This window comes from Pinus tabuliformis, chromosome 7 (assembly GCF_031772625.1).
Source record: "Pinus tabuliformis cultivar Carrire ecotype Pingquan chromosome 7, CPIR1, whole genome shotgun sequence".
In the NCBI taxonomy this organism is placed as follows: domain Eukaryota; kingdom Viridiplantae; phylum Streptophyta; class Pinopsida; order Pinales; family Pinaceae; genus Pinus; species Pinus tabuliformis.
Window position 1 is genome coordinate 1,451,547,799 of NC_142293.1, and position 26,144 is coordinate 1,451,573,942.

A 26,144-nucleotide genomic window follows, 5' to 3' on the forward strand; every position below is an offset into this window, starting at 1 on the left:
ATATGCATGAAATGGGTTAAGCGTAAAAGTGTTTAGGTCAGATTGCATCATTCAAACTAAAATATTTGAAACTAAATTAATAGATTGAATATATGCGAGTTACTAAAAACACTTATTTTAAAATGTTAAAATATATTAGATAATATAATATTACTAAATTAATATGAAAGAAAATCAACCATCATTACGTTATTTGAAAACCAATTTGAATATTTAAAATTTAAATATAATAATAAGATGAATTAGATAATATTTATTTTGATTTAAATAATCTAATATTGATTTACTAGTTTTTTTTTTTACTAGCTATATTTTTATAAGTTTTGATTCAAATTATTTAACGTTTTCTTCCAAAGGTTCAATGATATCACTTTTTACCTAATTTTTTATAAGTTTTATTTTGAATTATTTAATGTCTTTTTCAAAATTCAATCATAATTAGAATTGTTGTGCCACCTCATTGGAATTGTCCTATATAAATTGGATTAGCTTAACTTGTTTTTAAAGTTATATTGTTTTGGAAAATTTAATATAAGTTTGTTTTTAAAACTATTATTTAATTCGTGTATATAATTTTTATCATGTACATGATTGTATTTTTCTTTCATATAAATATTTGGCAGTTGATATTGATTATAGATTTAATTTTACTTATAATATTAGAAAAAAAAAATGGAAGATAGAAAACATAGTTTAATCTCAGAAAACGGCTTAGTTTTGACATAATTACTTGCCCAATAACTTATTCATGGTTGATGAAGTTCAAGATATAGAATCTTATGATCATCTTTTTATTACGATAATTTAATAAGGATGATTTGTTAGATATTTAAAGATGACATGTTCGATATCTAAGGATGTTGTGCTTGATAGTCGCGGATATTTTGTTTGATATTACATGATATGGTTGTGTTAATTGTTGAATTAACAATTAAAGCAAAAGAAGTACATCCATTATAGATTTGAAATATACAATAAACTTTTAATAACGACAAACAAAAAATAATTGTAATAAAAATTTATACCAATTCAATTTGATTTTACTTTAAGATAACTTATGTTATGAGTGACAAAAATTTCTAGAGCAACTTATTGTTTCTTATCCCAATTACAACACTTAACATAATATTTATGATCAAGTTAAAAGAACTAAGAGAAAAGAAAATGTAAAGGAAAAAATAAATAAATAATATCTAAAGCTACCACACTTGTCATGCATGTTTTGTCCTTTTACTAGTGTACATTTTCTTTGGGACACTCTAACTATGCATGCATATTTCTTCTATGTATTCCCACCATACATACTTTTTGTGCTCTTATTCTTTTATTCCCACCATAGATAAATAAAGGAATTGTTAATATATATATAAAACAAAAATAAAAGAAAAAATATCTTAAATAATACTGGATCAACTTGCCAATAAAATTTTCATCTTTACATGTTAGTATTAAAGTGGTAAAAGCTCAAACCTTTATCTATTTTTGAAAATTTTATTGTAAGACATGTATAGTGTAATTTAAAACTTTAGTCTTCTTTTTCATAAATTTAAAATTAAAATAAATCTAAATCCATGTGTGTGTGCGCTCTCTCTTCATGTACACGATACATATATTATTACAATTAAGAAAAGTTCCATGGTAATGAGATGTTAGCCCATACATGTAACATCGAGTAAGATATAAATATATAAGTAGCTTAACTTGCAAATTTGATAATTTGTACATAAATAAAAAAAATTCCATTCTAACTACATTTATCAAAAGTAATGTAACATTGATAGAATATAACATCAAATCCACATCATGAATTTAAAATTCAATGATGACATTGGCATATACACAAGTCCATATTGATATATTTGTATTCAAAATCGGTTCAGTTATACATTTTTCTTTTAAAAAAATGGAACTTCATTCCCAACATAGATAATGGAAGTTCATTCCCATAGATGACATAATGGCAAATTGGCATCATGACTAATCTAGAAAATCGGTCTATAAGTCACTGTCACCACTCTTGGCACTCCCACGTGCATTTCCAAATTGAAATTGCTGTGAAAATTACAATAATCAATTAGTTATAAAAGCTAAAATGCATAGAATCAATTCTATTAATTCATGATAAGATTTTGATCAACTATTCATTCTCACCGTGAAGATCCAAGGCGATGGAGAAGGTTGCCCTTCTTAGGTAGATGGTGGAGCATTTAGTGTTGGATATAGGTGTGGTTCAGGGGTGATGGATAAAGGCATGGCATAGGTGAAATATGAATAAGGTAGTGGGTGTGGGCGGTGATACACCTGCATCAGTTGTACGATAGTGGGAATCACCCTAGGGGGAAATTGGAATGTTCAGGATGGATAATTGAAACAATGAGAAGGGTGAGATGACTAAAGGGTAAGGGTGGGCATTGAGAAGTCTTTGGGGAGGTGGTTATAGTCATCAAAGAATTTATGAAAGAAAAAGGTGGTGGGTGTGGGGAATGATACATCCCCATCAGTTCTACAATAGGGGGAAGCACCCTCAGAGAGGAAATTGGGATGCTAATGCCTAGAGCAATGTTCCCAATCTTAGATTTTTTTCAACAATATGCCCACCAAATAATCCAAGTCGACAAGTTGGAACATTGTGATATGTGGGTCCCTCGACTGTAATAATAAAAAAATTTATATATTTAAACAAATGCACTGAAAATGATAATATATCTTATTTCACATAAAACAATGCATAATATCAAATTTCCATACCAATTTTATGTATAATAGAATGTCACATTAACTCAGGGATGTGGTCCACATTTCTTTGTTTTTGAGAAGATATCTCCAATTGTTCATACATGCCTTTTTTTTGCACAAACTTGTCGAATGCTTTCAAATTGTAGTTTATCTTTCCCTGATTTTGACTTGCAACTACATCACCTTTCTTTATTGAAGACCTGGAATAACATAATTTTTAAAGAGAATATACATTAACAATATTTTTTGTCTCTTATAAAAAGAATAAACATTTCACCTTAACGCTTCAATTTCAGCAATAACATCATCTATGATGAACGCTTGAACAACTAATCTCGTCACTCTTTATTTCCAATGGAAAATAAGGTAGAGATCCATTTACAAATATCAGCTATAGAATTGCGTTATGATATCACCCAAGCTACTGAATAAATTTCAAAAAGGTGAAATCAAAAATAGTATCATATTCACGAGTAGATAGGTTAAATTTCTTCTCTATATGAAAAGTTAGAGGCAATTTTCTATTGAAAATGTCACTCAAACTAAGGGTTGATAGGGGGACAAAGCATTGGGATTGATCTTTCTTTCTCTTCTTGGGTGATTCTCATTCCATCACTTCAACAACTTATAAATGAACCCATGCACCTAGTTGAGTGAATGAATGAGATTGACCCCCAAATCAACCAACATATATTTGCTTCTCAACCATCCAATTAACGTTCAACTGCTTTATACAATGAATGGGAGGATCGAGATCTAGCCCAACCATTAGTTTTTTAGGTCAAATAAGTCTTATAGTGAAATGACAAAGGTCAAAGAAGGCACAACCAATAGGAGTTTTCGTCAAGTGCATAAATGTGAGGGAACAACAGACAAATCTAGTCAAGTCATCCTAAGAGGGATTAATGTCTCATGACTCTTGAGACAGTGAGAAATTCCCAATGGGAAGACCTTATTTTTTCACCTATCTAACTAACCATATTAGTTAAGCTCTATTTGAGAAAAGAGTAAAAAATAAATAAAAGACCCACACAATACCATCCTTATTTTTCTATTTTATTAAAAGAGCAATAGGTTGAAGCATCCTCCATTTAAAAACAATTTCAATCAAGATAGTAATAAGAACTCAAAATATTTTAAAGAGAATGATTACCTCAATGGTAGTGTTGTCAATAAAGAGGGGAAAATATCAATGATGTGGTTGATCATGTGTGGCTTGCTAGTAATAATAGACCCCTTATTTACACTCAAATGTTGTCATTCTTGTGTCATAGCTTTGAAACAAATCAATGCAATGGACTAATGAGAATGGCGGTTTTCAATAATAAAGATGGCAAAGGAAAAAAAGGAAAAAAGAAAGCACTAAATAAAGTTTTGATTTAAACAAACAAACACAAACGATATCAAATATGTTTTATATGGCTTATTCAAATACCTATATAGATACTAACAACTGAAAACACTACATTTTTACCCTACAACATATATTTTCCTATATTTTTCCTTTTTAATTACTCCTTATGCATACACATTCTAATATTTTAATGTAAATTTCAAATACCTTCATTTTTCTTTCTATACAAGGTTTATAATCCAAATTATCCAAATTAGGGGACAACAATGATCAACCAAAATTACGGACGACCCAATAAAACACGGCAACGCCTATTTCCAACTCTATAGATCCATTAATACACCCCCTACAGACCTCAGGTCACAGACACTCTAACATCTATTTAATTTTCAGGCAAACACTTTCTGGTAACCATTCTACCGAAATGGAAATCCGGTTTTCCCTTTTCCAATTCTGAGAGGGTTTTACACGCAACTCCGCCTGCGGATGTATATGCATGCATGTATTGGATGGATGCCATGTTAACCATTCTACGAAATGGAAATCCGGTTTTCCCTTTTCCAGTTTTGACAGGTTTTTTACGGGCAACTCCCCCTGTGGATGTATGCATACATGGTTCCATTTCGTACTCTTGGATGGCGGTTAAAGATGAAAGGGAATGACATGTATATAACTTACCATCTCATGTCGCATACTCCACCCCACGCTGTCAATTCAACACATAATTAATGCGTATTATTTTCCAAATTTTGATTTGTATAATGGCACTCTAAAATTCGAATTAGAATTTTGAATTTGTCAACCGGCCTATTTTGCTATTTTGTTTTAGAAATTTGAAACAGAAAGTTGGGCCTAGGGCGAAGGTGGATTCTTCATTTCAACTCAGCTCCAAACATGAACGTATCGGCAGTGGTTGGGCCCTCTGATCGAAGTCATCCACACCGCTACTCACTCCATTGAGCGGGAGATCAATTTTGTCAATAGATTGAGACATGGCTCTTCACGGCAGCAACTTCCAAGGAACACCCATTGGATTGTCCATGGAAAACAAAAGAATCTCTTTGGCAACCATCAGGAAGCTCATCTTCGCTCAGTTCTGGAGCTCGTTTGTTAGAATAGCGATTTTCCTTCCCATCTCAACAGTGGCCGCAATCCCAGGTAGCTCATTCTACATTTTCACCTTTATACAACTCATTTTGATTCTGTCCGAGATATAATCATCGGTATGCTTGCCTGGGCTACTACGCTAGGGATACTTCAGATCAAAAAGGAAGTATGCATTAGGACCATGGTTTGCAGAGCGCCCGAGATCACCATGGCAGCTAGTTATTGTGGCCATGGTTATTGGATGAAATTTTCTTCATAAAAATACGTATGAGTTTTTCAGGGGTCGCAGTGATTTGGCTGAAAATTTATTTGTGGCAGTAATAGGTTTTGTTTTTCAGAGTTACCAGTCACGTGGTCGTGGTTAACTATTCTGGTTTTTCAAAGTAATCAGCCATACGACCATGATTAACCTTTTGAGTTTTCTTGGTAAAAAAATAAATTAAAGCTAAGCCGAAAATCTATATCCATTTCCATAGATTAAGTTTTCTTTTTTTAAGTTCAAAGGAAAAATATAACAAGAATATTATTTTATTTTATCATCACCCTTTTCTGTAATGATGTTTCATTGTTTTCTTTCCCATGGATATTATTTTGTAAACAAATATTAATTTTATTTTTTTGGATTAATTATAATGTTATTTTAATAATAAAATTCTGATATAGAAGGTTAAATACGTTAAAGTTTTGATCTTTTAAGATCCGTCATTCCTCTCATGTATTTATAATTTATTTTTTTAAATTTAAAATTAAGTTTTCTATTTTTTAATTAAAAAAAATTATTTAGGGAAAAAATTATTTTGATTTATTTAATATTTAACAAATAAATATAAAAAATAATTAATTTATTTTTAATATATTTTTTTATGATGAAAAAGTTTTGGAAATAATCATAAAAATGTATTTTTCATTTTCATTTTTTTGGAAGTTAGTTCATTAGGTTTTTTTGGAAGTTAATTAAAATTTAATAATTTAGAAATAAAAAACCTTTTTATAAGAAAATTGGGTGCTTAGCTAAGCTACTAACTTAAAAAATTAAATTATTGACTATTGAAGTTATTTAAGAAATTAGTATTTTAAACATTTTCTAAAATTTTATTAATTGCAAATAGATAAAGTAATGAATGAATTTTTTATTCAAATTATAGAAATATGGAAAGTTTCTTGCATAAAAAATGGTGGGCAACTATCCACATGGCATTCTCTCTTGCAATGTTATAATAAATTTCATAAAATTTGTTTAAACAATTTCAAAACTAATTGAAATTCAAATTTCTTTAACCAAAATAAAAAACAATATATACTCTCCTCTACTAGTATAAGAATATGACTATGACCTTAATTTTCAACATGTGCATTAAATTTAAGGTAAAGTGCATTTATTAATGAACTAAAAAGTCTTAGGTTTATGGTCTTTGTCCATCATTCTAAACTATTTGGAGGAAATAAATTAAAAGAGGACACCACCTATAGTAAACTATTTTCACCCCTACATTATTCATTTGAGTGTTTTGTTTAAATGACTTCACTTATTTGAGTGTTATATATATATATATATATATATATATATATATATATATTTGGAGCAAATAAATAAAAATAAGTCACCCCCTAGATTTAATTATTTGCACCTCTACATTATTCATGTGAGTGTTTTGTTTGTATGGATGTACTTCTTATATATATATAGTGAGGAGAATCATCAAAGGTTGTTATCTTTGAATATAGGATGACTAGTAATTCCCTAAAACATTGTCACCTAAAATAAATCGTTAGTGGTCCATAAGGGAATAGGCTTTCACTCTTGCCATATGCCTTTAGGTTTTGGGCCATTAATCTATTTCTTTACATTAAAAGAAGATGAGTTATTAGATAATCATAAGTAGTTTTAGGTCTTACTCAATGACCATTTGGGAAATTTCATTCCTTATAGTATCCCCAAAATAGCTAGTATCCCTTGTGCTCCATCACTGATAATGCTAAATAGAGCTCATGTGGTATGAAGTATCCACCTCAACCTAGCTCCATATATGAAGCTAGGATACTATACTCAATTGTAGTTTTAAAATGTGAAGCATTATCATAATTATTTTAAAAAAAATGTGTGGAGCAATAAGGAGATTAAGAATAAAATAGAGTTGAATTACTAAAAAGAAATCATCAACTTCAAGTTATAGGGTTCAAACTATCTTCTTATGGTTGAAAGTTAGAACAAATTACTTCAGTTTATAGGAAATTAGGTATTGGAAAAGGCATAATACAACTTTACACAAACAACTCAAATTGGTGAGATAAATAATGTAGAGGATGAAAAAACTCTCTTCAAGTGGTAATGTGCCATGACATCAAATTCAATTTTCAAAACATTATAATTATAATCTTAATCTTATGGGTATTATAATTATTTGTGGTGATATAATTAACTCATTTGTTGGTATTGATATGAAATTTAACTATTTAATTTTGTATTAGTGGTATGTGAACCCACCAATGAAACAATAGAACTGAAACAAAATTTGGAGAAGAGGAATGGAGAATGTTGTTAGAATCAATCAATTAATTTAGTTTCAAATGTTTTAGTTAGAATGACACAATCTCACCTAAATACTTTTAAACCTAACACACTTCATGAATATATGAGATCTTTTGCGCGTGTGCAACTTCCATATAAGAACATATACAAAAGTTCTGCATATACAAAATATATGCACATATACAAAAGTTGTGCATATACCAATTATGCACAAATTCTGCATATGCGCATATATGGAAGTTGTCAACCCTCCTCATCCGTTAGCTCTGCTAGAAGTCAATTCTTTTTTATGTCTCATGTTTCAAGCCAAGGATTGAATCCTTCCTCGTCCTCCATTAACCAGTTCCCTCCCCTGGTCTAAGTGAACCAGACCCCTCTCTCTTCGTCTTCCCCTTCTTCATCAGTTGTTAACCTTTCGATAAAGAGAGATCAATCTCTACCTCCTATACCCCCATTAAGGTAAACATCGATGTTAGTTAGAGACTAAGACTAAGACACTAGCTCTATTGACTATCAATATTATTATCTTTTCTGCCTCTTGACTTCCCTTCTGCTTCGACCTCCTTAACACCGAGATATAATCATCGCCGAGACTGAGATCTCTTTACTCGTCGTGACCTTTTCTCTATGGTAGTATAGAGACTTCCTCACTGCGTATAATGGCACCTAAGTTGTGAGGCATCAAACCCTTCTCATTGTGGTAGCATTAAAGTGTAATGATACCAAATTATGAGACCTTCAAACTCTTCTTGTTGTGGTAGCTCTGAATTGTGGTAACACCGAAGTTGTCATCATAATTGTTATCTGAATCTCAGAGGTATACCCGAACTCCTTGACTGTGAGATAACACCAAACTTACCTCTGCAATATTATATCTTTATCCAAGCTCCTTTAGCGAACTTGTCTCTGCAATCCTATAGCTTATCTGAGCTTCTTCACTGAACTGATATTCGAACTTGGCTCGTGTGGAAATGCAAAGACCCTTCACACACATATATAGTGGCTTTTCTATATAGATAAGTCGACGTGTTTATATGAATATGTGTCTCCATAAGGTGAAGCCCACATGAGTTATTCACTTTATCTAGAGGTCGAATTGAAGAGGAGAACTTGTGCTTGTCTTTGGAGGGCTACTCGACCATTCTATTGACTCATATACATTTGTAACAGGACCAAGAATGGTTCTTCATACATGAAATTGACTCTATTTGACTCGTATGACAAATCCTAAAGGCTCTTAATGGGATCCATCTAAAAAGAAAACTTCTTTCTCATGAAACCCATGAGTCAAGCATACAATCATTTTATTTTTCTTCTTTACATAAATTACACAAAACACAAAATTACACATGTCAGTATGAAGACCGAACCTAGTTACACTTTTCAACACTTCCTCTTAACTAGGGAGGTATTCATAATGGTACTTGGCCATTCTCAATGAAGAATTTCTCATAAGAAAAATCATATTGGTATCCCATCTTTATAGCATCATATCAACCAACACTGTCACATAGAAAAGCCTTGACTAATAGTTCTATCTCTCCACAGGATCTAAGCTCAATGTTGGCGAGACCAATGATTTATAGACACTCTCATCATTATCTCTCCCCAAACATACCCCACCCGAGTTCTTAGGTTGTGTTCCATTAGGACTATTCTTATCTTAGATTCCCAATCCTCAAATAATATAGGTCCTCTATGACTACTCTTATCTTGGATGCCTTATCTCATATTTAACGAGAATCGAATGCCAGATATTTACCAGTCCTTCATTCTTTCTTCCCAGTGAAGACAATAATGATGTGTCTATCTCTCCCTAATAATTATGGAGGACATATCTATTCCAATAAAGGAATGTACTCATTCCTATAGAAGGAATGTACCTAAGCTCCCTCTTGGCTTAGGAATTTCTAAGTTTCTTCCAATTAAGAAACTTCCTTCCATGATCCCTCTTAATTAAGGACCTACAACAACTGCTCAAGTGTAGACGGAAACAAAACCAATCGCTTGAAGAGATCCTTCCTTTGATGTCATGAATTTATTTGTCTAGTAGTCTTCATCTTTTGGGACATCTTCATAGGTCACAAACCATGCATCACTTTCATCTATGAGTCAATCATGTCATCATTCCTTTCATCAGAAAGTGATCCATCAATCAAGTTGTCTTCTTCATGCTATCTTATTTGGAAGGATCTTATACCCTTCTACATGGCATTCTTGAAAGACCTACATAAGACCATCCAGATATTGTTAAAAAATATGAAATGAACACTTGAATCAAAATCACCTTTGTGATGGTGTTTCATCATGACATCTTCCTTTTGGCATTAACATCCTTCTTACATGTTCACACATCTCTTATATATATATATATATATATATATATATATATATATTGTCGAGGATCTCCATCTTTTGCAGAATTCCATTAGATTATCCATATCTTTCAGGGATGTTTCATAGTCAAATCTTTCACTTCTTGGAATGTGTTGACTGCCTTCTTCCATGGTTGCATAGTCTATGCTCTCTTCATTTCTTTCTTCACACATGACATTCCTAGGAACTTCCAATCAGAGTTCCTCTAGTTGCTGTCAACCACCTCATATTCCATATGAGGACATATTATGTTGATTTCATCTAGTGTGACACATGCCTTATAGCATAGACTTTCATGGGAGGAGATTCCTTTTCTTTGATCATGCTTCTCAAGATAGAGTAGTGATCAATGTTACCTACAACCATACAACATGACTTTATATTATTGAATACAAACATACATACCTATTTTACCTTTAGATTATCTACGATTATTTCAACAGCTTCCTTGATTGAAAAGAGATTCAACACTTTGATTTGTTTCATCTCTTATGCCATCATACTATTATCCTATGAATTCCACAAGTTGGAATTCCTGATGAAACACTTGCTTCCTCTCTATATTGGCGAACCTTCTGATATATGCGCAACTTCCGTATATGCGTATATCTTTCGTATATGTGAAGCTTTTGTATATGCGCATATTTTTCGTATATGCACATACACATGTACAACTGCAACCTTCATATATACAGAACTCCAATATATATGCGTATTTTCCATATGCGCACAACTTTTGTGTATACACATACAAAAATTGTTCACTGTAGAGAAAGTATGCACATTTACAAAAGATACACACATATATGGGAAAAAAAAATGCGTATATACGGAAGATATGTGGATATACAGAAGTTGTGCAGAACTCTAGCGTCCATATATGTGCATGTTTTCGGTATACGCACTTCTTCAGTATAAGCACATAAGATATGCGCATATGAAGGCTGTCAAATATGCCTATATGGAGGATATGCGTATATACGGAAGTTGCACATGCACATGTTATATGCACATATCTTTCATATATGTGTAGCTTTAATATATACATTTCAAGTATATGTGCATATCTTTTGAATATGCGTATATACAGAAGATATGTGAATATACGTAAGAACACATATAGAGAGAATATGCACACATATAAAAGTTCTGCATATACAGAAGATATGTGCAGGTAGAGAAGTTGAGCATATACAAAAAGTTGGGAATAACTTCAACTTTCTTATATACTCAACTTTAACCTCCATATATATGTGGATCTTCTGTTTATGTGCATATACAGAAAATATGCACATACATATAAGTTGTGCACATACGAAAGATATGCAATATGGAATATGTACATATACAGAAGTTGTGCTACCTCCGTATATAAAATTTGTTTTTTTCGTAAATACATATCTTCTATATATGTTCAAATCTTCCGTAAATACACATAACTTTTGTATATGTGCACATCTTCCATATATGCGTATATCTTTCGTATATGTGAAGCTTTTGTATATGTGCATATTTTTCGTATGTGCACATCTTCCGTATATGCGTATATGTGAAGCTTTTGTATATGCGCATATTTTTCGTATGTGCACATCTTCCGTATATGCATATATCTTTCGTATATGTGAAGCTTTTGTATATGCGCATATTTTTCGTATATACACATACACATGTACAATTGCAACTTTCATATATAAACAACTCCAATTATATGCATATTTTCCATATGCGCACAACTTCTGTATGCATATTATGGAAGTTGTGCACAACTTCTTTATATACTTAGCTTTTGTATATGTACATATACAAAAGTTTCACATATATAGAGGATATACGCATATACGGAAGTTGTGCATATCTTGTGCACAACTTCCATATATACGTAGCTTCCATATATGCGCATATACAAAAGTTGAGAATAACTTCAACCTTCTTATATATTCAACTTTAACCGCCATATATATGTGAACCTTTTGTTTATGTACATATACAGAAGATATGCACAAACATATAAGTTGTGCACATATGTAAGATATGCGATACAAAATATGCACATATATAAAGTTGCGCTACCTCCGTATATAAAATTTATGCTTCTTTCGTAAATACACATATCTTCTATATATGTTCAAATCTTCGTATATCTTTCGTATATGCGTATATCTTTTTTATATGTAAAACTTTTGTATATGTGCATATTTTTTGTATGTGTATATTTTTCATATATGCACATATACGAAAAAAAAGAAACGCATATACAGAAAAAAAAAATTGTGCATTTACAGAAGATATGCGCATATGCGGAAGCTGTGCAGAGCTCTAGGCTCTATACATACATTTTTTGCCCTATACTTCGTGTCTTCTCCTAATTTATTAAAACAAGAGGTCGATCCATAGTAATGATATGTTCATCGAGGCATGCAACATCAAATAAGATATAAATATAAAAGTAACTTAACTTGCAAACTTGATAATTTGTAAATAATAAAAGCAAAATCCATTACAACTACACTCATCAAGGTCTAAATTTATGTATTTTTATTCAAAATTGGTCCAACTATACATTTTTCTTTTTTACAAAATAGAACTTCATTTCCAACATAGATAATGGAATCTCATGCTCATAAATGACATAACGGAAAAACAACATCATGATCGATCTAAAGTATAGGTCTATAAGTCACCCTCGTCCCTCTTGGCACTCCCAAGTGGATTTCCAAATTGATATCTCTGCAAAAATTACAATAATCAATTAGTTGTAAAAATTGAAAGGCATAGAATCAATTCCATTAATTCATGATGATATTTTGATCAAATACTCATTCTCACCGTGAGGATCTAAGGCAATGGAGAAAACAGCCCTTCCTGGGTAGATGGTGGAGCACTTGGTGACGGATATAGGCATGGTTTAGGGGTGCTGGATAAAAGGAAATAGGGAAAAGGTAGTGGGTGTGGGCGATAGTGGGAATCACTGTAGGCCTGGGGATTAACCTAGGGGGGGAAATTGGAATGTTAAGAGTGGATGATTGAAAAAATGAGAATGGTGGATGACGAATGGTGGATGACTAAAGGGTAGGGGTGAGCATTGGGGAGGTATTACAAAGTTGGTTATAGGCATGGAAGAATTTATGAAGGAAAAAGGTGGTGGGTGTGGGCGATGATACATTCTAATTGGTTGTACAATAGGGGGAAGCACCTTTGGGGGAGGATATTGGTATGTTAATCGCTGAAGTAGTGTTCCCAATGCTAGATCTTTTTCCAATAGCATGTTCATCACATAAACGAATTCGACAATTTGAAATGTTGTGAGATGTGGGTCCCTCAGCTGTAACAATAAAAAAAGTTCATACAGTTATGCAAATGTATTGAACATGATAATATATCGCATTTAACGTAAAACAATGCATAGCATGAAATTTCTTTGTTTTTTAGAAGATAACTCCAATTGTTCATCCATTCTTTTTTTCTTGCATGAACTCATCCAACCCTTTCAACCCTTGAAAAGAGTTTTTTCATCCTCTACATTATTTATCTCACCAATTTGAGTTGTTTGTGTAAAGTTGTATTATGCCTTTTCCAATACCTAATTTCTTATAAACCAAAGTAATTTGTTCTAACTTTCAACCATAAGAAGATAGTTTGAAGCCTATAACTTGAAGTTGATGATTTCTTTTTAGTAATTCAACTCTATTTTATTCTTAATCTCCTTATTGCTCCACATTTTTTTTAAATAATTATGATAATGCTTCACATTTTAAAACTACAATTGAGTATAGTATCCTAGCTTCATATATGGAGCTAGGTTGAGGTGGATACTTCATACCACATGAGCTCTATTTATTATTTATTTGCTCCAAATAATATATATATATATATATATATATATATATAAGTGAAGTCATTTAAACAAAACACTCAAATGAATAATGTAGGGGTGAAAATAGTTTACTAAAAAAATTATTCACTGTTTTATAACATTGCAAGAGAGAATACCCAAGTGGATATGGTTGCCCACCATTTTTTATGCAAGAAACTTTCCATATTTCTATAATTTGAATAAAAAATTCATTCATTACTTTATTTATTTGCAATTAATAAAATTTTAGAAAAAATTTAAAATACTAATTTCTTAAATAACTTCAATGGTCAATAATTTAATTTTTTAATTTTTAAGTTAGTAGCTTAGCTAAGCACCCAATTTTCTTATAAAATGGGTTTTTATTTCTAAATCATTAAATTTTAATTAACTTCCAAAAAAACTAATAAACCAACTTCCAAAAAAATGAAAATAAAACATACATTTTTATGATTATTTCCAAAACTTTTTAGTCATAAAGGAATATATTAAAAATAAATTAATTATTTTTTATATTTATTAGTTAAATATTAAATAAATCAAAATAATATCTTTTTAAATATTTTTTTTAATTAAAAAATCGAAAACCTAATTTTAAATTAAAAAAAATTATAAATACATGAGAGGAATGACCGATCTTAAAAGATCAAAACTTTAACGTATTTAACCTTCTATATCAGAATTTTAGTATTAAAATAACATTATAATTAATCCACAAAATAAAATTAATATTTGTTTACAAAATAATATTCATGGGAAAGAAAACAATGGAACATCATTACAGAAAACGGTGATGATAAAATAAAATAATATTCTTGTTATATTTTTCCTTTGAACTTTAAAAAAAAACTTAATCTATAGAAATAGATATAGATTTTCGGCTTAGCCTTAATTTATTTTTTTACCAAGAAAACTTAAAAGCTTAATCATGGTCGTAAAAGCTTAATCATGGTCGTATGGCTGATTACTTTGAAAAACCAGAATGGTTAACCACCACGTGACTGGTAACTCTGAAAAACAAAACCTATTACCGCCACAAATAAATTTTCAGCCAAATGACTGGGACCCGTGAAAAGCTCATACGTATTTTTATGAAGAAAATTTCATCCAATAACCATGGCCACAATAACTAGCTGCCATGGTGATCTCGGCGCCCTGCAAACCATGGTCCTAATGCATACTTCCTTCTTGATCTGAAGTAGCCCTAGCGTAGCAGCCAGGCAAGCATACCGATGATTATATCTCGGACAGAATCAAAATGAGTTGTATAAAGGTGAAAATGTAGAATGAGCTACCTGGGATTGCGGCCACTGTTGAGATGGGAAGGAAAATCGCTATTCTAACAAACGAGCTCCAGAACTGAGCGTAGATGAGCTTCCCGATGGTTTGCCAAAGAGATTCTTTTGTTTTCCATGGACAATCCAATGGGTGTTCCCTGGAAGTTGATGCCGTGAAGAGTCATGTCTCAATCCACTGACAGAATTGATCTCCCGCTCAATGGAGTGAGTAGCGGTGTGGATGACTTCGATCAGAGGGCCCAAACGTGGAGCTGAATTGAAATGAAGAATCCACCTCCGCCCCAGGGCCAACTTTCTGTTTCAAATTTCTAAAACAAAATAGCAAAATAGGGTAAGACCGTTTGACAAATTCAAAATTCTAATTCGAATTTTAGAGCGCCATTATACAAATCAAAATTTGGAAAATAATACGCATTAATTATGTGTTGAGTTGACAGCGTGGAGTGGAGTATGCCACATGAAATGGTAAGTTATATACATGTCATTCCCTTTCACCTTTATCCGCCATCCAAGAGTACGAAATGGAACCATGTATGCATACATCCGCAGGCGGAGTTGCCCGTAAAAAACCTGTCAGAGCTGGAAAAGGGAAAACCGGATTTCCATTTCGTAGAATGGTTACAATGGCATCCATCCAATACATATATGCATATACATCCGCAGGCGGAGTTGCCTGTAAAACCCTGTCATAATTGGAACAGGGAAAACCGGATTTCCATTTCGGTAGAATGGTTACCAGAAAGTGTTGGCCTGAAAATTAAATAGATGTCAGTGTCCGTGCCCTGAGGTCCGTAAAGGGTGTATTAATGGATCTATAGAGTTAAAAATAGGCGTTTCCATAAAACGGCACAATACCGTCTTTAAAAATGGTTGACTCGAAACGAAAAACCTTACCGAATTGCCCTTTTTCCATTATTTTTATCTATTTCTTTTTAAATGCAACTTATTCCGTTAACAAAAGGGTTACTTCGTTCTGTTAATTCATATGCAATGTGATTCATTTGCCACAAACGTTGAATAAATTGTGCAAAGGATATATTGCCTACAAAACTATGGATTGGTGCGGTGAAAACTGTAATGGTGGAGTGAATCTCACTCCTTACAAACCATTTTTCTAGGAGTTTGTCTTTGGAGATTAGGTTGTTTCCTCAAGTTGCTCTTGGAGATCGGGTTGTTCCCTCAAGTTGCTCTAATGGACGGAAGGCTAAAATCAATTCATGGGTCCTCTGCCTAGTAGCTTGGTTCACCAAATGAATTGAAAGGATTGAATTTTGGAGCAAAATAATCCTCCAACAGTTTTTTCATTGACATTATATTAGGTAAAAAGTTTACAAATCTTTACCACTCAAATAATTCCAGCGCTTATTTCTAGGAATTTGTAAGCTAACAATTCTTACATATTTGGATCTCTATTTCAATTGCTTGGACGTGGACAAGACAAATTCCATCTGATCTGAAAACGAAAGAGGCACTTCAATTTTTGTTTGATATATAACCAACATATAGAGTTCACCCTAATTTTTGGTGTTGGAAAACGCAGTTGCCCGGTTGGTTGTTTACCAGGTTTTTTTGGAAATCCACTTTGCCAATTTCTTTAGAATTGGCCGATGCTTTATGCTTTCACGAGTAATTCAACTATACAGTCTTCGTTACAATGAATCCAGTGAGCTAAATATAACTATTCGCTATTGCGAAGGTTGCTAGGCGTTTGACCGTTATCCGCTCACTCACATTTATGCAAATTCTAACTTTAATTTTACAAGGAACCTTTGACCAAGAGCTGTTAACCGAAGTGAGCGACCCACTAAAGCTATGGCATAAAATGAGAAACTAACTTTGCCTTTAATCGATCAATCGTTGGAACCATAGCTACCAAATACGGGTGTATTGGCGAAAAAGTACGGAAATTCGCCGATTCATTTTGGTATAATAGATAATTTGGCAAATTCGAATTCAGTTTCGAAGACCAAAAATTATATTTAAAAACAAAAACCGTTTCCATATTGAAAAAAAAAAAAAAAAATCTAAAATGTTCTTCTATCAACTGTGTTCCAAGTCCACGACAACATTATTATCCAGAGCCTGGTTTATTCCTAGCAAAGCAAGGAAAGGTTCCAAAGTAACCAAATCTGGAACATTCTATTGACTATGCTAGTTTTCAGGTTCCAAAGTAACCAAATCTGGAACATTCTATTGAATATGCTAGTTTTTAGGTTCCAAAGTACCCAAATCTGGAACATTCTATTGACTATGTTAGTTTTCATCACTGAAGGCTTATACTTTCTAAAACACTCTAGAGTATCATTATTAGCTGGCTTATTCTGGAACTACCCCTTTCTGGGAGCTTATGCTTAAAATGTACAACACAGAGTGACACTTAAAAACCATAACTTTTGTTTCTATACTTTTTTAATGCAGTTGCAAAGATTATAGGTTTGTATTTGTGAATGGAATAATATTAAAAACGGTAACTTCTGTATTGAAAAAAATTAGTAAAATGGCAAATAGTAGTTACAAATAAGTAAATTCATATGTTATTTTTGTATCGAAAAATAGTTATAAAATAGTAAACTGTTGAGGCAAATAAATAGTACGTAAATTTATATGTTATTTCTATATTGAAAACAAATTAGAAAATAACAACTTGTAATTACATTTATAATAATTTTTGAATGGTATAAGTAAATTTACAATATTAAATTTTATATATAAATTTTTAAAAATATATTAACTATCTGTAAGATGTGTATTCTCTAATTTTTGGCAGAGACGAATTTTTTTAGTATCAAATCGAATTCAAATTCGGTAACTATAATTAGAACATAAACTAGATCTGGGACGGGAACGACAAAAAATGTCGAGAACACTGGATCTTTCGAACGAGTGGTGAATATGGCTACAGCCAATCGCGGCCTCATTTTCCTTCTAAGGCAAGGCAACTGCTCACACAATGGGGGAGTTATATGCAATATCATTACATAGTTTGCAGAAATAATGGTTCTTCATAGGTTTCACAAGACCATGTGGTCTCGACAAAAGGTTCAGTCAACCACTACTTTTCAAACTTCAAACTCAGCAGCCACTAAAATTAAAATGACCATTCATTGTCTTCTCACAAAATATTTACATGAAAATTAAACATGTGCAGAGCAGTATACACCTTGTGTTTCTTTCCCAACATTCAGTGACTTCTTTTCTTAATACAAATAAAAAAAATGTAAACATGGGTAGCTAAACACATACCGTTGTTTTTTCTCTTTTCAATTCTACCCATTCCATTCAAAGCTCTGTAATGTACCGTTTCCAATATTTTCTCCTCCACTAACTGCACAGCGATAATAAAAACGTATTGGACAAAATGCCAAGGGAACAGGTAATTGTTGTAAGAGAAAACACTCGAGTTGTCTTTACCTGAATACCAGAAATCCCTGGTACAAACCACCATGGCCCCATGGATTTCAGAAATGGAACGGTGAAATTTTTTTACTATGTGAAACACTGATAACCGGACTCCGGACTCAAATGATAAAATAGGAATGAAATTAAAAGGCAGTTTTAGACATAGATATATAGAGGGTAGGGTGTCACCGGTCGTATCAGTCACATACCTAATGTGACAGGCGTCGCACAGTCGATGTCCTTCAAACCAGCGATGTGATGGATACGGTCTTCTTTCAGTCTGCTGGATGTCGGTCTCGTGGCCTCCATCCATTATTCTGGTCAGGATATTCTGTGCAGATAGATATTAGGGTAGGGCCGATAAACGTCAGGGTAGGGTTTCATCGGTCTTATCAGTGACAAACATAACCCTACGAAAACTTGCAGACGTGCCTTTCACGCCACTGCTGCGTCGCACATTTGATGTCCTTCAAACCGGCGACGTGATAGATATGGGCAGAAAAGAACTAAGGCTTGGCCTCATGACCTCCAGGCTCGAACGATTATTCTGCCCCATATTTTAGTATTTCAAAGTTAAAATGATGAGGTAAATAGACTTTTATCAAAAATTTAGTTTATATTCTCTTTTTAATTTTCAATTTTTTTTCACAAATCGAACATCGATGAGCGGACGAGATGCTTAAAGGATCAGGCCCACGCTTGAAGCATATACTTCGTTAGCATATTATATTTTGTTTGTTTTATTGAACAGTTTAAAAAGTCTTCCAGTCACACCAAGCGTCATTATTTCAGTATGAGGATGTCTCTTTAAGTATTAGCACAACCATGAGCAGGAACATATAATAAATTGATTTAAATAGAAGTTGAGTTATATTATGAATACTAATAATATTATCTTTTTGTCAATGAAAATTAATGAAGACTATTTATTTAACATCAAAATTTTAATAATAAAAAATCATATTTGCATTCAATCCATTTTGATTCCTAAAGAATTATATTTGCATTCAATCCATTTTGATTCATAGTACTTATTGTCATGTTTTTATATTAATTAGACATATAAAAGACATGAATAATATTAGTAAAGGCAAGTAAATAGAGAAATGGAATCATCTTTTTAGATGATAGACCTAGCTTTCATACTCTTTCTTCCAAGATAGTTGTTCATTTAAGAGAATCTATTTATGAATTCCCTAACAAGAAGTATAGAAGTCATTATTTTCTTGAGATTCCATAAAATATTCCGATTGGATTTTTCAATCGCGTTGCCAAAGAAAATAAGCGGGGAGGAGGGGGATTGATAAAACTGTGTGATTCCAGATTCCAGATCTTTTCAGTATAAAATTGGTATTGGTCGTGGCATAATACCAAAGGAGAGCTCATTGGTGCTTGGACCCTTATGACCATTGCAAAGTGAAACATTAGAAATCTCATGATCTTGGGGGATTCAAAATGTGTTATCAATTCGCTTTCAAGAGCAGCAAAGCTAGAGATCTTGAATTTGGCTACGTGGAACGACATAGGCGGTGAAGGAAAGACATGGGGGGTCAATTCATGTTGGTCAGATTGCCAAATATTTGGCTACTCTGGGGGATTGCCAAATATTTAGACTTGATATGGGCTGTTAAGGACATGGGGGGTTAAGGAAATACATGGGTGGTCAGTTCATGTTCTTCAGATTGCCAAATATTTGGCTACTTCGCGTGATTAGCAAGTCTAATCAACAATCAAGATAATCTCAGGGGTTGGGAACAAGGTAGCAATCTAGATAATCTGAGAGGTTGGGAACAAGGAGGCATACTTGGGTGTTGGGGGTTGGAAACAAGGTGGCATACATGGGTGCCCATTACAAAAAGGTTGTCGCTCAAAGAGCTTTGCTACAACAGTCCTTAACAAAAAAAACGAACAGTCGACACAATGCTATGGATGCCCTCGATTTTTGATGTAACTTCACAAAATGATGAAGTCTATATGAAAAAGTACCCATGGCATTCCCGAAGCCAAATTAGACAATAATGTTGTGCGAGAGGTTCTGAAAACGAATGGAGCAGAGAAGCTTGCTTTGTCTAAACAACATATCACCCTTGAAAAGGTGGAAAAAATTCGCAAAGGCTTCGAAGGTTGTAAAATGGCAAAGAAGAAATGTTTGAAGCTTGTAAAAGAGGAACCCAGTGAATTCAAACAAAACAAAAAACACCCTTACAAGGTGATCTTTTATTACGTTGTCTATGAAATCCAATGTTTTTTCCGACTTTTTCTGACACATTTATCCTGCCTAAGACGAAAACACTTTGTGCAATAATTTACTTAGGTGTTGTGTATTTCTTCTTTGTCTATACAATACTATATATGGAATGTCAAACATGAAATCACAAACATTGAAAAACCATGCCCGTAGTAACCAGTTGGTGACAATCCCCGAGACGCTGAGGTTGCAAGCCTACGTGGCGATTGGCCTGCATTCAACTTTTCCCGCACTCGTATTTGCTTGGGGTTTTAGGTAAGGTTTTAATGGGAAATTAATTCTCCTCCATCCTGAGGTGGTCTCGGTCTGTGTGACACGGCTCTATGGCGCGGTCTGTTGTGGTTGAGTTGGTTATGTTTCCGTCGGTTTTGGTTCTGCTCCCCTGCGTTCTTACCTGGTTCGTTCTGCAAGGAAAGGATGGCGCTCTCCCTCCCGCTATCTTCTACGTCGTTCTTTGGCTTTGGTCCTCTGCCGTTTTGTTAACTGTGTGATGGTGTTTCGTTGGACCTGGTAGTCACTTCTTGCATGGTTTTTTCGAGGAGGTTTTGGGCTCTGTGGTCACCCTGGGTACGCCTTGGCTTCTCTGTATTTGTTCACGAATATTTGATTTTACCAGGTTGACGGCACTGTTTTTAACTGTTTCAGTGGTTGCATTGTTTTACCAGGCCCTCTGCCCAACTCTCCCAGTGATGGCTTGACGGCTTCTACTCGAGGTAATTCCTCTACTCTCGTTTCAATTCTCTGTTTCCTTTTACTTTCGCTGACAGCTTTGCTCCTGGTGCGCAGACAGTTGTCTTGTGGCTCTGTGGCCGTGCTTTATGCTCTGTTGGGTATCGATATTTGCTGGCCCTCTGGCCGTTGGTTGCGCTCTGTTGTGTCTCGGCTTTCCTTGGCTCTGGTGTTGTTGGCTATGCTCTGTTGGTCTCAGTTTTGTGGCTCGGCTATGGAGCCCGGCCTCCTCTTCAGGTATCCATTGTGGGTATTCATCCTACCCTCTCTCTGTTCTTTATCATGGGTTTATGGTTATGCTGCCTCAATAATTCTCTGTTTGTTTGTGCAGGTACTCAGCCCTCGTCACAATGGTTGCAAGGGTTTGGTCTTTGGGGAAAATGTTGGGGTCTTCGCCCTTCTCGTCCGGCTTTACGCAAACCAGGTAGGGTCCTTCCTGTTTACGCTATGTGGTCAAATATATATTTTGTTGATAGCAGTTAGGTTATGCCTTTGTCTGTTCTCGGTCTTAGTTGGTCTGTCGATAGGTGGCCTCCTATGCCCGTGTCCTCTGCTGTAACTTTTGTTTATGAATTTTGGAAAAAGTTTATGTATCCCGTCTCTGGTTGTTGGTAATGCTTCGGTCTCTGCTTAGTTTGGTTTGTTCTGGGTTGTGTGGAAGCCTCCTTGGCCCGTGTCGATTGTATGAGGACTATTATGGATGGCTTTTGAAGGCTTTGTGCCTCAGACCTGCGTGGGATTACAGAATGCTATCTTTTTGTGCTATCGTGGACTTTGACAAATGTTTACACACACACACACACACACACACACACACACACATATATATTGTAAATTTTCACTGTTAAATAAATAGCATGCTTTTGTGAAATACCTAGATGGTTTCTTCTGTTGTGTTTGGCTCCTTCAGTTTGATGCGCAATTTGATTAACAATCATTCAATTCTGTCATTAATTTCTATGCACATTACATAATTCTTGTCATTTATGGAAAACAGTAATGCATACGTGTAAGCTTCAATTTACTTTTTAAAAATATATTTCAGAGCTACGCTCTCTAGTCTCTTTTCTTCTGGATGGCAACAACCCCACCTTTGTCTTTGGGTTGCCTATTTAAGTTGTTGGTAGCCTCATTCTGTTGAGGAACTACCTATAGTTACAATGTAGTTACATTCAAGTTTTTGGTAGTTTGTTTCCTAACTTATTTAAAACTAATTTCTAATCTAACTACTGTTCAAATTAAAGGAAAACATTGGCTGTGACAACCTTCTTTTAAACATAAAATAAAAATAAACTAAAAGTGAATTTAATTTTAACAGCTTGTCCAGTTGTCGCCTCCCAAATTGGATGCTCCTGCATTAAGCTCCCGGGGTGAATGAATCTCATGGCTCCTGTCCATGAGCTCTTCAATCGAATACTCAGCGCTTTGAATCTGTCCGGCATCCAACCACGTACTGTAAGTACTCCTTCCATTGTGTTTGCCTAGCTACCTGAGTATCCAATATTTGTTCGATCTCTAGAGGCTTGGCTGGGGGCATCTGTCTGACCCATGTCTCTGTCTCTCCTTCTCCCTGGGTGTCCCATGTGTATTTTGTTGAACTGTCCTCCACATTAGCAGTAATGTAAGGGTACAGGTCTGCCACATTGAAAATGGGCGAGATCCTGATACTCGGGGGTAGTTGCAGTTGATATGCGTTGGCAAAGAACTTTCGCAGTATCCGGCAAGGCCCTATTTTTTTTCAGTTTGAGCTTGTTATATTCTGCTTTAGGAAACCTCTCTTTCCGTAGATGTGTCAATACCAGGTCTCCTACATTGAATTGCACTTCTCGTCGTTTTAAGTCTGCCTTCTGTTTATATCTTTGGTTGTTGTCCTGCAATTTGGTTTTCACCTGTTCATGAAGTTCGTTGATCACCTTTGCGAAATCTTCACCATCAACACTCCTTCATTCCAACCGACCCAAATCTCGCAACTCATGCACACCATGGGGGTGCATTCCATACAGGATCTGGAAATGACTTCTGCCGTACTCCTGTTGGGTGAATCGTTATAAGCGAACTTTGCTTGTGCGAGTACACGATCCCACTGTCGTGAATTTTCACTAACCAGACTACATAACAGATTCACCAGACTTCGGTTCACTACCTCAGTCTGCCCATCAGTTTTTGGATGATAAGCTGAGATGAAATTTAATTTAGTATCTATCTTCTTCCACAAAGTCTGCCAAAAATGACCCTTTAACTTCACGTCCCTATTTGAAATAATAGACTTTCGCAAGCCATGTAGTCTGCTAATTTCTGTGAAGAACAAGTGGGCTACATGCGTGGCATCGCTGGTATTTTTACAGGGAATAAAATGCGCCATCTTAGTAAAGCAATCCACTACTACCATGATTGAATCGTACCCCTTCTGTGTCCTTGGCAAGCCTAAGACAAAGTCTAAACTGACTGAGTCCCATGGTCTGTCCAGAATAGGTAGCGGTGTATACAATCCCGTATTTTGACTGTGTCCCTTTGCCAGTTGACACATATTACATCTAGCCACATATCTCTGTACATCTCGCAGCATCTTCGGCCAATAATAGAAGTGACTTACTTGGTTCAAAGTCTTGTCTATGCAAAAATGTCCAGCTAGACCGCCACTATGTTTCTCCTTAATTAAGTTTTCCCTCATTGAACATTCTGGGATACACAACTGTCCTCCCCTGAACAACAATCCTTCCTGTATATTATAGTCTAGCCATGAACTGTTGTCCCTCAACAGTGGATTCTGGCAAGCTTCGTATGCTTCCTTAAAGTCTGCATCTGTTTCATACAGATCCTTGAGATGCTCAAAGCCTAACACCTACACTCTGCTTTCCTGTAAAATCAAACTCCTCCTGCTTAATGCATCTGCCACTTTATTGGCTTGTCCACTGATGTGTTTCAGCACAAACGTAAAACTATGGAGGTATTCCACCCACTTCGCATGTTTATGGTTCAACTTATGCTGTTGCATGACATATTGCAAAGCGGAATTGTCTGAAAACAAAACAAATTCATTTCCCATTAAGTAATGTCTCCAATGTTACAGCGCTTGTACCACTGCATAAAACTCCTTGTCGTAGGACGTATATTTTTTTCTACTCTCATTCAACTTCTCGCTGAAATAGGCCACTGGTTTGTCCTCTTGGCTGAGTACTACTCCAATGGCTATTCCACTGGCATCGAAATGAACTTGAAAAAGTTTGTTGAAATCTAGTAACCTCAAAATGGGTCTTTCGGTGATCTTCTTTTTCAGCAGTTGAAAACTCTTTTCAGCCGACTCCGTCCAATGAAAAGGTTGATTTTCTTTTTTAATGGTATCCACCATGGGTGCACAAATCCCACTGAAATATTTTATAAATTTCCGATAAAAACTCGCCAACCCATGAAAACTTTGTACTTCAAACAAACTCTTGGGCGATGGCCAGCTAACTATGGTTGCAACCTTTTCTGGATCCATCTTTAATTCGTTTTCTGAAATCATGAACCCCAAATAAATTAACTCCTTAAAAAACGTACTCTTTTTCAAATTTAACAGCAACTTATTCTGCTGCAATTTTTCCAAGACACACCTAACGTGTCGGAAATGTTCTTCCCTTGTCTTACTGAAAATAAGGATATCATCTAAATACACAATCATGCAATTTCCAATATATTCCTGCAGCATCTCGTTCATCAAGTGCATGAATGTGCTGGGTGCGTTTCTCAATCCAAATGGCATGACCAACCATTCGTACCAGCCTTCGTTGGTCTTGAAAGCGGTCTTCCACTCGTCTCCTTCTCGAATCCGAATCTAATGATAACCGCTTTTTAAATCAATCTTCGAAATATAAGTCACTCCACTCAAATAGTCCATCATATCATCCATCCGTGGTAAGGGAAACTTGTACCTGATGGTAATCTTATTTATTGCTTGAGAATCAGTACACATCTGCCACTCTCCTCCTTTCTTGGGAGCTAAGACTGTTGGAACCGCACAAGGACTTAAACTCTCTCGAATCAACCCTTTGTCCAACAACTCCTATACCTGCTTCCTGATCTCCTCATTGTCCTTTGGACTCATTTGGTAAGCAAATTTGTTTGGTAAACTAGCTCCTAGAATGAAATCAATATGGTGACTGATACTCCTTGGTGGTAATTTATCCGGTAAATCATCCACTACAATGTCGCTAAACTCCTATAGCATATCTTGTATCTCCTCAAGCAAATCAGTAATCTCAGTGTGGATTAACACTGCTCTTGGCCTTCGCACAATTGCAAACTTTATTTCATCATCTCCAATCTGTTGTAGGAACTCTTTTCCTCCTAACAATAACGCTTTTGTTCCACTGTTTTCTGTTGTATCCTCCTCTTTCATGGGTACCAACGTATGCTTGATCCCATCTTTTGCAAACTTATAACAGTTTGTCTTCCCATCGTGGACTACTTTCCTATCATACTGCCATGGTCTACCCAGCAGTATATGGCACACATCCATCGGCATAATATCACAA

General features: G+C 34.5%; 1 long non-coding RNA gene across 5 annotated transcripts; it reads right to left on the reverse strand.

Moving 5' to 3' along the window:
* Positions 1–1,857: 1,857 nt before the first annotated feature.
* Positions 1,858–18,792, reverse strand: LOC149253176 (uncharacterized). 5 transcript variants are annotated; one of them, XR_016266136.1, is made up of 3 exons: positions 18,666–18,792; positions 18,498–18,579; positions 1,858–2,052 (listed from the first exon to the last, which is right to left on the reverse strand). It is a non-coding gene; the product is annotated as an uncharacterized LOC149253176 (long non-coding RNA). The 5 variants fall into 5 exon arrangements; XR_016266137.1 differs by lacking the exon at positions 1,858–2,052 and adding an exon at positions 2,794–2,936; XR_016266135.1 differs by lacking the exon at positions 1,858–2,052 and adding an exon at positions 12,647–12,830.
* Positions 18,793–26,144: the final 7,352 nt, after the last annotated feature.